The sequence below is a fragment of the Melitaea cinxia genome, chromosome 5 (assembly GCF_905220565.1).
Source record: "Melitaea cinxia chromosome 5, ilMelCinx1.1, whole genome shotgun sequence".
NCBI classification, from domain to species: Eukaryota; Metazoa; Arthropoda; class Insecta; order Lepidoptera; family Nymphalidae; genus Melitaea; species Melitaea cinxia.
In genome coordinates, this window is record NC_059398.1 from 17,801,941 (window position 1) to 17,815,476 (window position 13,536).

The 13,536-nt window shown below is 36.8% G+C and overlaps 2 pseudogenes; one reads left to right on the forward strand and one right to left on the reverse strand.

Annotated features, from left to right (window-relative positions):
* The first annotated feature begins 4,032 nt into the window (after window positions 1-4,032).
* LOC123654128 lies at window positions 4,033-4,148 on the forward strand (annotated as a pseudogene).
* Window positions 4,149-8,105: 3,957 nt separating this feature from the next.
* LOC123653900 lies at window positions 8,106-13,490 on the reverse strand (annotated as a pseudogene).
* Window positions 13,491-13,536: the final 46 nt, after the last annotated feature.

The window sequence follows — 13,536 nt, forward strand, 5'->3', positions numbered from 1 at the left end:
GAGACCGGCTATCTCAGCCGACCACCAGTAGAGCGCCCGCCGTTGGGGTAGACGCTTCGCGAGCGGCATGGCCGCTCTGCAGACAGCGGTAAATGTGTCGCAGAGCCGGTTAGCCGCCTCATCCACCCCAAACTCCAGCAATGGCGGGAGACTCCAGCGGCCGACGATTGCGGCCTCCTCTGCCAGTTCCCGGTTGAGCTTGGAGAGTGCCCAACGTGGAAACTGGCTACACCCCCTGGACCAACCCGTCACCAACCCGCCTGCCCAGCGTGGTGACTATGGGTAACACACATGAGTTCACACCATTTTTGGCGTGAACTTGTAGAGGCCTATGTCCAGCAGTGGACTGTGATAGGTTGAAATGATGACAAAAAAAAGTGTGTGTACTTATGTACACACGTAAGAAGTTATACTTTATTGGCTAGCTAACTGCACGTTGCTAACTTCTTCGTTGACTAGCTAACTTCAGCGTGTCGGTTTTTCTCGTGATGATGTGCGCGCGCATCGTAAAAATTTACTCTCATAATTTCCCCCTAACACGCCAAAAGAAGTATAACTTCAAAAAAATTCAAACATTTCGTATATCGACTACGTATCGACGTATCGTTTTTCAAATATGGGAACCGAGTTGTAAGAGCTCCACTCTTGAAACTTACCTTCCACTCTATCCCCAAGGGACACTTGTCTGACGCTCGGTTAAATTTGAAATTCGCGCTTCTGGGGTCATCGCTCCGAATTGATACAATACAGAATGTATAAAAGAACCAAGGGAGTCGATTTATATATATTTTTTTTTCTTTTGTATGTTGATTGACGTAAGTGGGGAAAGCAATGCGACATTACACGCTAATATAGCTAACTAGCTTTTAACTGCGGATCGCTTGAATTGTTTTTTTTTTTTTTTTTTTTTAATTATCCTATATTACTTTTAATATCTCCAAAAATATGTGTACAAAGTTTCATGATGATCGGTTACATAGTTTTTGCGTGAAAGCGTAACAAATAAACTTACATTCATCGGATTGAGGGTAGGTAAATTAAAAACTTAATTAAAATTTTTTCGTTAATTTAATTAATTTTAATTATTTAAGTATTTTTATATCAACGTATATAAATTAAAAATAAAACCATAAGAGATGACTGATATACATATTTTTAATTAATGTAATATATGTATTAATATATGACATAATGTAAATATATAATATTAATAAATCAATAATAAATATAAATAAACGCGTAGTATCGACAACATTTAAGCAAAATATATATAAAGCTTCCGCATCCATACATAGCGTCGTCCGGGGCGCGCTATGACGTCACGTCCTGTTTGTCTAGTTCCCGCCAAAACGTTTATTGATCCAGAGCGCCTAAGATATCATTCCTTGTTATAAAGAGTGAAAAACAAAAACCGAATTGCTTTACAGCCATTAACCGTTGCTTTTGTTTGATTTGGTGACATTGTAACTGGCAGGAAAATATTTTATACAGAAAATAACTTTTGAAAATATTGACCGTCGAGTTTCTTTCTTTGAATTTTTTGTAACTTTACGTTAACCATTTTTTTTTGTTTTTTTTTGGTATCGCAGGGGATCTCATTTACGGGTGATATCCAGTATGCCCGGGTAGACATTCCTAGACCGTAAGTCTGCTTCACCATATTTAATTAATGAAATAGTAAAACTTGTAAAATGGTGACTTAAAATAGCTTTTGACACCTACAGTTAATTTTTGACGTGATAACGTCTTATAAGTCGATGAACACCGGCTGCACGCACGAAAAAGTGTCACGTTCCACCTGAACCTGAGCGTGTAAGCGAGAGCGCGGAACAAGCGATAGAGAGGCACGATCGGCCCAAGCGTTGGCTTGTGATACTTATATCTCTGTTCTCGCGTGACGTTGGGGCTAGCAGCTCGAAATAATTCAGTGATAATAATACATCAATTCAATTCATATGAGTATGCAATTTTTAATCAATGTTTCTTTATGATGTTATCACGTACTTACAACTATCATCCGTAAACCGACTTTTTTTTGAGTAGTTGCTCAATCAGACAACCTTTTTTTGAGTAGTTGCTGTAAAAGATGTGGCATGTTTTATTTTTATAGTCTATTGTACTCCATTAATATATTATAAACAAAACTTAAAGATAGTTACATATTATGAAATATAATGGAAGGACTGGTGGCTAGTTAAACATTTCTAACAGGCAACCGAAATAATATATGTTCTATATATTGTACCATTGATCTTCTTTGAACGTAAACCCCTATGACAAATCAAACTGGCACGAAACAATTTTTTCACAGATAATATACAACAAAATCATTCGAAATTTAAATTCATAAAACTGTCATAAGGCTTAATATGTCTGACCGAACTGTCCAATAATATCAGAGCTGTAACAGCTACTGCGATAGTATCTAGCGTACATTCGTTCATATTATTTCAACAGGTGCGGATAGTGGTCCAATCTAAGCCGCCCCTTGATTAGTTCCACTTATTACACCTGAGCCCGCAGAACAGGGAAACTGTGGAAATGACGTGCAATTTTGAAATCAATTTATTTTTAGCTTTTTTCTTGTAAGTAAACGAAAACATTACAGCTTATGTAAGCTTGTGTGAGATAGTGATCTCTTTTTGTGGTTTTCAGTTAACTTTTAAATTAATGTTTTTAATGTTCCGGTCAAATTGTCACAGCGTTTTACTGAAGCTTTAAAAAGCTTTCTCCCTTTTTTACACCGATAGATATATCTGTATCTCGCTTTCTCTCTTTCTCTCTCTGTTTTTGCCCCATAATGGTCGCCAATAAAAAATACTAATGCAAATAAACGTAACTGTTTCTATCATTTCCGCAGCAAAGCCTGCTCGTTGTCTTAAGCCGTGCCTGTAAAGCCTACGATCGTACTTTGTTAATCTTCTTAACAGTTTCGAGTTCACTAATTCGGATACTGAAATATAATCGTACTTCTCGTTTTCTTCAGTAAATTGCGCCGAGTAAAACCGGTACGGAGAGAAGTATACGAAATTTCAAAAACAAGTTACATTTAACTTTTATCCTTGTAAGTGGTAGAAATATTAAAAATAAAATATTATAATTTAACAAAAATTACTTGAATTAAACGTACTTACAGCTTGATTTGATTGAATAAATCGGCAAAAAAATATTAGTAATAAATTAATCATATTTTTGAAGCGTACAACAGCATTTGCAATTTTATCTCACTCAAAATCTGTAGCAGCCTAACTAACGAGGATATATTCCTCAACCTTACAGAAGATCACAGCTAAATAACACTTCTCTCAAGCAGTATTTTGTTCCTGTGGTGATTTTATAATATATTTAGCAAATCGCTTTAAACAGCTAGCAATTTCCACGCTGCAGTTTATAGCTTTCGGTAAACATTCATCATGAAGCAAACCGTACGCTTGTTTGCCAATTTATTGGTATTTAAAAAAAACTGAATCAAATCAACGGTAAATATGCCACCGTTATATATATAATACTAGCCGACCCGTGCCCACTTCGTTGGACCTTAATTATTTTAATGATGCAAATATATAATAAAGTTTTTATGTCGCTCGCATATCTCCGACTTGATTTACATATACTATTACTTTTCACTGAAGTTTTTGTTCAATAACAATAAAATATAGCCTATATCACTCCTGAATACTGTAGCTTTCTGTTAGTGGAAAATTTTCATGATCAAATCAATATTTGCGAAGATTACCCCCTACAAACAAACAAAGTTAAAAACTTTACCTCTTTATAATATTAGTATAGATCAATATCCTGTCAATATCGAAATAGTCATGTAAAACATTAGTATTATCAAAGCCACAGATAAATAATTTCGTATATAAATAAACCAACCATTAGTGACAAGATACGGTGTAATACAACCAATTTTGGGACTATTGCTAGCTGATCCAGCGAACTGCATACAGTATTTTTTTTAAATGGAACTTCTTTAGGGGTAATGAGGGGTAAAACTTTTACGGATCAAACGCGTCATGGGTCTCGATTTTAAACATCTATACCACGTTGAATACACCGGTTCTCGTTCGATCACCGAAGTTAAGCAACGTCGGGTGCGGACAGTACTTGAATGGGTGACCATCTGGGAACACTGCGTGTTTCAATTAGTTTTTTTTTTTTTTATATCAATAGGTCGCCAAGCAGGCGTACGGCTCACCTGATGGTAAGAGTTACCGTAGCTTATAGACGCAACACCAGAAGCAGAGCAAGCGCGTTGCCGACCCAATCCACCCTCCTCCAGGAGCTCTGGTCACCTTACTCACCAACAGAAACAATACTGCTTGAAAACAGTATTATTTAGCTGTGCTCTTCTGTAAGGTCGAGATACTTGTCCAAACGGACTGTTTCAAATTTTGAGCTGGATATTTCGCTGTGCTCTACCTCGGTTGAAAGTTTTTGTTTTCTAATTTCTAACATTTCACATTATATGGTAAATTTAAAAATAAATAGGAAGCTATAATTTGAACTGTTTACAACAACTACCGTGATATTTTGAATTTCTTTTAATTAAAATATAAAAATCTATGTTGTTTTTGGCAGGTAGAGCCACCTAGCGTGTACTATAAAAACTATAAAGGTAGTTACATTATATCGATAGTATTACATTGACATCTAAGTAGATGACACTAAAATTAAATATTAATAAAATGTCGATAAAAGAATTTTGACAGTATAATTTATTCTCATTGCAACTTTTTTGTAATTTAGCTCAACATATTATAAAAAAATATAGATTACATCATGAAACTCAATTTTTATTAAAATACATACTTAAAGTAAAGCGTATTAAAGAAATTCGAGATACGAAATGTAGGATAGTTAACGATAGATCGCAGTAAATAGTTCGTAGAGTTTTTTTTTTTTTCAATTATTCAATTTATTTTTATAATTAGATTTTTTTAAATTAGTTTGCCAAAGAAGTGTCGCTTCTGACATGTGTACTTTGTACGCACGCATTTTTTTTTAGTTTATATTAATCAATTAAATATAAAGCCAGTGAAAAAATATGAACAGTAAAATTGCATGAAACAACTGACGCATGACAGAGATGTTTTACAGCGGTTTTAGCTGCTTATGTAAGATGTAGGTAATATACACATCTTAATATATATAAATCTCGTGTCACAATGTTTGTCCTCAATGGACTCCTAAACTACTTAACCGATTTTAGTCAAATTTGCACACCGTGTGCAGTTTGATCCAACTTAAAAGATAGGCTATATTTTATTTTGATATATTATGTTATTATTATATTTCAGAAAAAAATAAGGTGATACGAAGTTCGCCAGGTCAGCTAGTAGTTATATAATATAGTAGCATGAATATCGAGAGTCAATTAATGTTTTGATTTTAGAATTTGACTGTTCCAATTAATTATAAAGTGTTTAATTTTTTTTAATGTTTTCTTTATACAATTTTTTTGCTGACAATAACACAAAAAAATAGGCTAATTTGGTGCTGTTATTTCGGCGTTCGTTTTCGTGTAGTCTCGCGTCGCTCCGCGTCGCCTCGTTTATCGCTCATAAGACAGAGAGTGAACTAAAATACAAATTATATTTCTAGAATGTCTGTTATGTTCAAGTTACCCTGAACAAGGTGACAGGGCAGGGTACAAAGGCAAACGACATCTGTATGAAATTGTCTTTGTAGAGCGGAATTTACATTATAATTTATTTTGTATTTCCACGTCTTCCTATTTCTGTATTGTTACATTTGTGTTATATTTCAATGAGCTAAAGACAGGTTGTTAAAATGAGTAGTGAAACACTATTGTCATATTGAAATCTGTGCATGTGTGTCTGTATGTGTGTGTTTGTGTATGTATCATTCTTTTTGGACTGTAACCACATAGTTTTTGAAGTGAATCTTTGTTAGAATCGTTGTGATTTGAAACTCGAAACGAAAAATGTATCACAATAAAGATAGAAAACACATAAATGTATAGGAGGATTAGATAGAATAGATTTCTGCTCAAAACGTATAAACGGCGTATTTTGCGTTTAACTGAGTATTTAGCACACACTTAAAATAAATGCTCTGTAATCCTGTGAATACCCAATAAGTGTCTACCTTCTTCTAAAAACTCTTATCGCCGATTTTGCCTCAACTAAACTTCGTCTATAGCGTTCACAGATAACAAATAGACACCTGACAAATAAAATGAAAATTGATGGCGAAAAACAAAAACATACTTATCTGTTGGATACCTTTGTCCGTCCGATAGCTTTATCAGCAAGTCTTAGTAATTCGGTAAGAACCAAGTTCATACACTACTTACAATGGCCACGCATCTTATTAGCTAAGGGCGCATATAAAAAGCTTATACATACATATTGAGCGATCTGCAGGATTCGGAATATCTTTATAACGGGGTCGCAATGCGAATTGACGTACTTAGAAGCAAAATATTCATGAATCGTGTAGAAGTTATAAAACTTACTTTATATACGACGTGATATTTGGTTACAAGTCATTAGCTAACTAAATAGGTTTTCCTCTAGTGAAGCCGACAATTTTCGCTTCAGCCTGTAATATCCTACTGCTGGGCCTGTCTCTTTCCCCATCTAGGAGAAGGATCAGAGCTTACCAACAAACTTACTAGAATCTAATAGTATTGTGATCGTTCTGGTGTTATGGTATGTTCGTTAACACTAATAGACACAAGACTTTGATTGACGACGCGTTATCACAGCGGTCACTGCATATCCCGTATCTCCTCCAACTTCATGTTGAAGACGGCCATCGCAGGGGTTTTACCGTTTAAGAATCGCACATTACCCGATTCTATCTCTAGAGCCGGGTGTGTTTTTTGAAGATTTGCCGTGTTAACACAGAGGAAAAAAGCGGTCACAGCACTGACTTTTGCGTTAGCGTTGGTTAAGCTAGTATTATAACTATTTGCTACTTTGTGCAAGTTATTTTTTATACTTATTCAGCTTGTAGCATGCTTCTCCCCTTTCCCCATATATGTAAATACTTTGAACCTAATGTACCACCCTGCTCCACGACTAGTAGGCGGACTTTTTCCCTACAACGAGTAAAGATTGTTATCCAGTGTCTATAATAACAAACCGGACCAACAGCATTAGATGATCTCTGAAGCTATTTTAGTTAAGGTGGTTGTATTATTAAGGATTGTGGAAGCCTGGGATTTTCGGCACGAACTTAGGAAGACCTATACCCAGCAGTGCACTGCGATAGGCACTAGCTGGTGATGAGTTGTATAGTCTCCTTAGAAAGTTTTATTTTATAACTAGATCGGCAAACAAGGGTACGGCTCATTTGATGGTAAGCGATTTCCGTAGCTTATAGACGCCTACAATACCAAAAGTATCGCAAGCACGTTGCTGACGCTATCCCCAATTGCCCCCAGACGCTGACTCCCTACTCATCAAAAGTAACGCAAGAGTGCTTAAAAACAGTATTATTTAGCTGTGATCTGTAAGGTCGAGGTACTGCCCCAGTCGAGCTGCTCCATATTTTGAGTAAGAAATTTCCTGTTGTGATTTATCTCAGTTATAGTGGGCTACAACTAAAGATCGAGTGTGTGTTATTTATGTGCACTTCCAGACCCACTATTATGATCATAATATTGAATGTCATCTATTACGTCTGAGATAAAGGTGTCAAGATGTCACTGATAGAATATTGTTGTTTTCTTGATCAAGAGATTATGTTTCAGATATAAGGGAAGATGTTATGAAAAATGTACTTATACTGGTCCAATAGAAGGTTGAGGACAGATGTATTTGAAGCTAAGATGATAAAACTATCATTATTACTGTAAGTCTTAATTTATTTATTTATTTATTTTATTTATTTCTTTATGGTATAGACATAGTGAAACACAAACACACAGTAAAAAACGTAGAAGTACAAAAAAGAGTAGAAAGATACACTGATAGCATCAGTAGCTTCGGCAGTTCGCTTCTGATGTTGCAGGCGTCAATAGTAGCCTATTGGTGATCGATTAACATCAGGAGAGCCTTAGGCTTGTTTACCGACCTAGTTTTATAAAAAAAGAGAAGTAGTAAAACTTCATACCATTTTATATCTTTCTCTTAAAGTCCCATCTCCTCATGAAGTTCGGCGATCATTTTGCCAACTTGTACCCTTGATACCTCGACTCTGAATAACGAACGGGTGCTTTTCCCAAACCATTGGCGTAGATTTTTTAGCCAAGATGTTCTTCTACGATCCACACTGCGCTTGCCTTGGGTCTTGCCCTGTATAATAAGTTGAAGCAGCTGGTATTTCGAGTTTTTCATATAATTATTTTTACTAGTGATCGCCCAGTGTTCGAAATTGGACCATAATTAATTTAAATTATAAGTTTGAACATTATTAAGGTTCTGCTGTTAAAGTCTATACTTCTATAATAATAAACAAAAGAGTATATATATACGTGCGTGTCAAATACATAGTAGTGTATATTGTGTATTTTTTTTATTATTATTAATTTAATCTATATGCATAGTTTTAAAAACATATTAGCATTCTGCACTCCTTCTCTATATAAACTATAAGTGTGCGAAATTTCATACTCCTCCGTCCACGCAATTTTCGTAAAAAGGGGTACAAAGTTTTTGCTTCACGTATTAATACATAGAATATTGTTAGAAGAAGTGAAAAGGGAGTAAGTTAAAAGGGAATGAAGGGATCGACGTGTACCTGTACATGTTTCGACATGTTTTCTACGTCACAACATCACGCGACCATCAGGCGATTCATGCAGGTGGTGAAGCCCCAGGTCCGCGGTAACCTACTGAGCACATTGGAACATCATTCTTTGGAGGGCTCTCGGCTAGTTAACTTGTGTCAGACTCGCTACCATTTTTCATTGAAATTCCTTCATTGTAATTTGATATTTTTTCTTTGTCGAGTATTTTTATGAATTGTAATTATTTAGTGAATTTTAGTTTTTATTTAAAAATCCGCTCGATTGATAAAAATATACATTTTACATACAAGGGAAATGCTGACGCCACGCACCGCCACGAGTCTTCATTACGACGAGTGATGCCAATATTAATAAACACACCGGCATATTTAGCGGAACACAAAAAAGGTTCATAATTTAAAAAAATATGGTTTATGTTAAAATCTACTTACTACACTCCTTTTGTTATTTAAAGTTTCATTTGTTTTTCTTAAAATGAGATCACATTAAGAACAGATTTTGCGAGTAAAGGCTATTTGTGAAAAACGGTACATTTTTGAACTTCTCATGTAACCGGGCAAAGTGAAAATTAATATTAAAATAACAATTAATTGAATTAGAAAAATGGTGATTAATATCGCGTATTTCCTCCACGTGCTCTTATTAAAGTTTCTACCCGTCTAGGCATACTGAGAATGATGTTATCGATGGTCTCCTGTGATAGTCTTCGCCATTCCTCAACTACTGCGAATCGCAGTTCACCCACGTTAGCAGGAGCTAGAATTCTAAACTTAACTTTTCTTTTCAGCAAGTCCCAAACGTGCTCTATTGGGTTCATATCTGGTGATCTCGCCGGCCACTCCATAACAGTTATATTAATATCATTAAGATAAGCTTGAGTTACCCGAGCGGTATGCGGCCGAGCATTATCCTGCATAAATACAAAATCGTCACCGATATATGGGGCAAAGGGTACGACATTTTCTTCTAAAACTTCTCTGATAGAGCGATCTGCAGTCAGACTCCCTTTGTCAATCACTACCAAGTCTGTGCGAGCTCCCAAACAAATGCCCGGCCCGCCCAAACCATTATTGATCTACAACCGTGTGCAACTTTAGTTTCAAAATTTGTCTGAATGTATCGTTCTCCTTTTTCTGTCCGTCTGTATATTCTTTGCCTGCCGTCAATTTGATTTAAGAGAATTCTGCACTCATCACTAAACAATACCTTACTCCATTGGTCCGCGTTCCAAAGTCGATGTTCCTGAGCGAAAGTTGACCTGTTTCTACGATGATTTACCTCGATCCTTGGAGCTTGGCGGGCACAAATGAACCCAAACCAGCTTCTTCAAACCTTCTTCGTACCGTACGCTCACTTACGGTTACACCCCGCACTGCTTCTAACTCATGTCGGTCTTGGACGGCTGTCAAACGGGGGTTCCTACGTACACGAAGCCGAATGAAACGATCATCCCTACTCGAAGTGTGTCTTTTTCTGCCTTGTCCTGTTCTTCTCACATAAGTGCCGGTCTCCCTGAACAGTTGGATACTGCGATGGATCGTTGAAACTGATCGACGAAGATCTCTGGATAGCACTCTGTAGGTTTGACCATTTCTTCGCATTTCGAGTGCCCTGGCAATTTCCGTTGGGGCTAAATCAGGCATAATTAAGTCCTCAACTCCAAAAAGATACGCGATTAAAAAAAACTAACAAAAAACATTATTTTTATTTATTATACTCTTTTGATGATTGTTAAAATCTATAGTCAAACTGAAAATTATATATTTATATTTTTAATTGTGGTCGAATTTCGACCTCTGCGCGACCACTAGTATTAATAAATTTACCATACAATATCTGAAACAAGCTCAATCAGTATTGTCTTAATAGAATAAGTTAATTGTCAGTATTATTTTATTTTTATATTCAGCCTATTGCAGTCCAAAATCAAAAAAGTTAATTGTAATTTTAATTAATTTTTAAATCTAGTGTTTTAAAGTTTAAGTTTTTTTTTAAGTCCACTGGCTGCCGTAAACGTAATTGCTTATCATAAATGTACTTGACATTGCCTTTAAAATTGACAAGTGCCTTAGATACAGAATGATCTGTACTGATAACTTTATCAAGGTGGGATTAGATATATTTTTGTACAAATATTTACATAAACAAAGAAATCAATAATTCGACAAATCCCTTAAGAGAGTGCGATATAACTTCGGAGTTTCTTGTCGTTTATTTTTTGCAGGTTTTATATTTTGTATGGCCGTAGTTTATTTTAACGATAATTAATTATTTAATTAGAAACAATATAATTTTAATTTATAAAATTTTGTATTTTGAATTTTATTCTTCTTCCTCGTTCCCTCAATGATGAGGATCGCGACCACGAACGATATGTCTCCATTGAAGGCGATGACATCAGACCATCTTGCTGGTGTCCTCCCTTTGGCACGTTTCCCTGCAACTTGACCCAGTATTATAAGCTTCTCAAGATTATGCTTATGACACCGCATAATGTGCCCGAAGAAGGTAATGGGCCGCTCCATGCAGATCGTTGAGAGTCGCTTGGTAATACTGAGCTCTTGTAAAATTGACTCGTTCGTCCTCATGGCAGTCCAAGGGATTCGAAGTAGTCTTCGCCAACACCACATTTCGAATGCATTGATCTTACTGCAATCGCGACTTCTGAGACACCAAGTTTCTGAGCCATACAAAAATACAGAGAACACAAGAGCTCGGACCAAACGGACTTTGGTTTTGCGATGGATACCACGATTCCTCCATATCTTGTTTAAGTTGGTCATTGCACTTTTAGCAATTCCAGCACGTCAGCGAATTTCTTCAGTGCAGCTACCCACATTATTTATCAACGACCCAAGATAGACAAACTCATTGACTTTTTCATAAGTATTGAGTGCATTCGAGTGAAGTAGAATTTGAGCTCTATCTACAACCATAATCAAGATAAGACCGAGCTTGGCACTTGCAACTTCAATTTTCTTCAGTAGAACTGCCATCTCCTCTTCATCCGAAGCTAGTAACGTAATGTCGTCAGCATATCTTAGGTTCGTTATCTTCTGACCACCTATTATGACGCCACCATCCCAGTCATCCAACGTTATCCTCATTATGTACTCGCCATACAGATTGAATAGCTTCGGGAACAGAATACAGCCATGACGTACGCCACGTTCAGTATGGAAGGACTTCGACAAATGGTTTTCCAATTTCACGAAACTGCTTCCATCAAGGTACAGATTCTGTATCAAGAAAGTGAGATGAGGAGGAACACCTATTTCTATGAGCACATCAAACAGACGGTCCCACTTTACACAGTCAAACGCTTTTGTGTAATTTTTAAAGCACATAACCAATGGTTTGTTAAACTCACGGCACTTCTCAATGAGAATCGAGACATTCAATATTTGCTCACGAGTTCCCCTACCAGCTACAAAGCCAGCTTGTTCACTCGGTATCTGGTGAGTGGTGTAAGATGACAGTCTAGCGCTTATTATGCGTAACATAACTTTACTCGCATGATACATGAGAGAGAGGGTACGATAGTTTTCACACTTCTTAGTAGAGCCTTTCTTGTGGAGACGGATGACAACAGATTGGGTCCAGTCAGCGGGCCATTGCCAGTTTTTCATATTTTACTGCAAATCTTATGCAGAATCTTGGTCCTTTCAATGCCGAGATTTTGAAGCATAGAAGCGGAAACGCCGTCAAGACCCAGAGATTTATGCTTTAGTTTAGTGACTGCGTCCTCCACTTTGGACGGCAATATACTAGATTCTTCGGGGTGGTCATCCCATTTCCTTTTCAGTAGTTGTTCCGATTCTTCACGATAGAGGTCGTAACAGTAGGTCCTCCATCTTTCAAGAACATGTTCCAGCTCTGTCAAGGTATTACCTCTACTGTCTTCAAGTGTCCAAGTCTTCGGTTTGAAGGTGCCAGTTAGTTGTTTGATTTTTATGAAAAGGTTTTTGGTTTGTGCTCTATCCGCATGCCTCTCAATCTCCTGACTAAACTAAGTTGATGTGCTCATTCCTATCCCTGCGAGTTGATCTTTGGACTTCAGCATGGAGCTGGTTGTAACGCTCCCGCTGGGTATCAGTTACTAACCCTGAACTCTTCAATGACTTCCTCTCCTCTATCAGTGTCCATGAAACCTTACTAATCCACTCTTCTTTCTTTATATTAGATTTATATAGTTTACTGCACTCTTCAGCAGTATCTAAAACAACCTTCTTGAGGCTGTTCCAATCAGCTTTGCTAGAGTCGAACGGATCCATTTTTATTGACTTGATCTTCGTGTCAACTACTTTTTGAAAATGGTCTAGAGCTGGTTTATCGAGGAAGCCAACCTTTTGAGGATTAGGTCGAGCACTTTTTAAGCGTAGTCTAAAGTCCGCTATCAACAGTTGGTGATCGCTTTCACAGTCGGCACCTGGTAATGTCTTTGAATTTGTTACAGACGAATTTGAATTTTATATTCTTACTAAAATATTTTTTTAAACTTTCTTCTTCTTACGGTGTCTCTTCTCTACGAAGGTTGGCCACCATTATGACTATCGTGATCTATCGTGAATCTACAGCACGGAAGAGTGAGCAAGTACTTAGGTTAAACCATTTACGGAGGTTCTTCAGCCAGGATGTTTTCCTTCTGCCAGGTCGGTGTTTTTCCTCGATTTCTCCTTGAATCACAAGCTGAAGAATCCGATATCTGTGTCCTCTTATTATGTGACCAAAATATTGCAGTTTCCTCTCCAGTCACAATCCTCATTATTTCCAACTTCTTATTCATTCGACGCAGAACCTCAACATTTGTT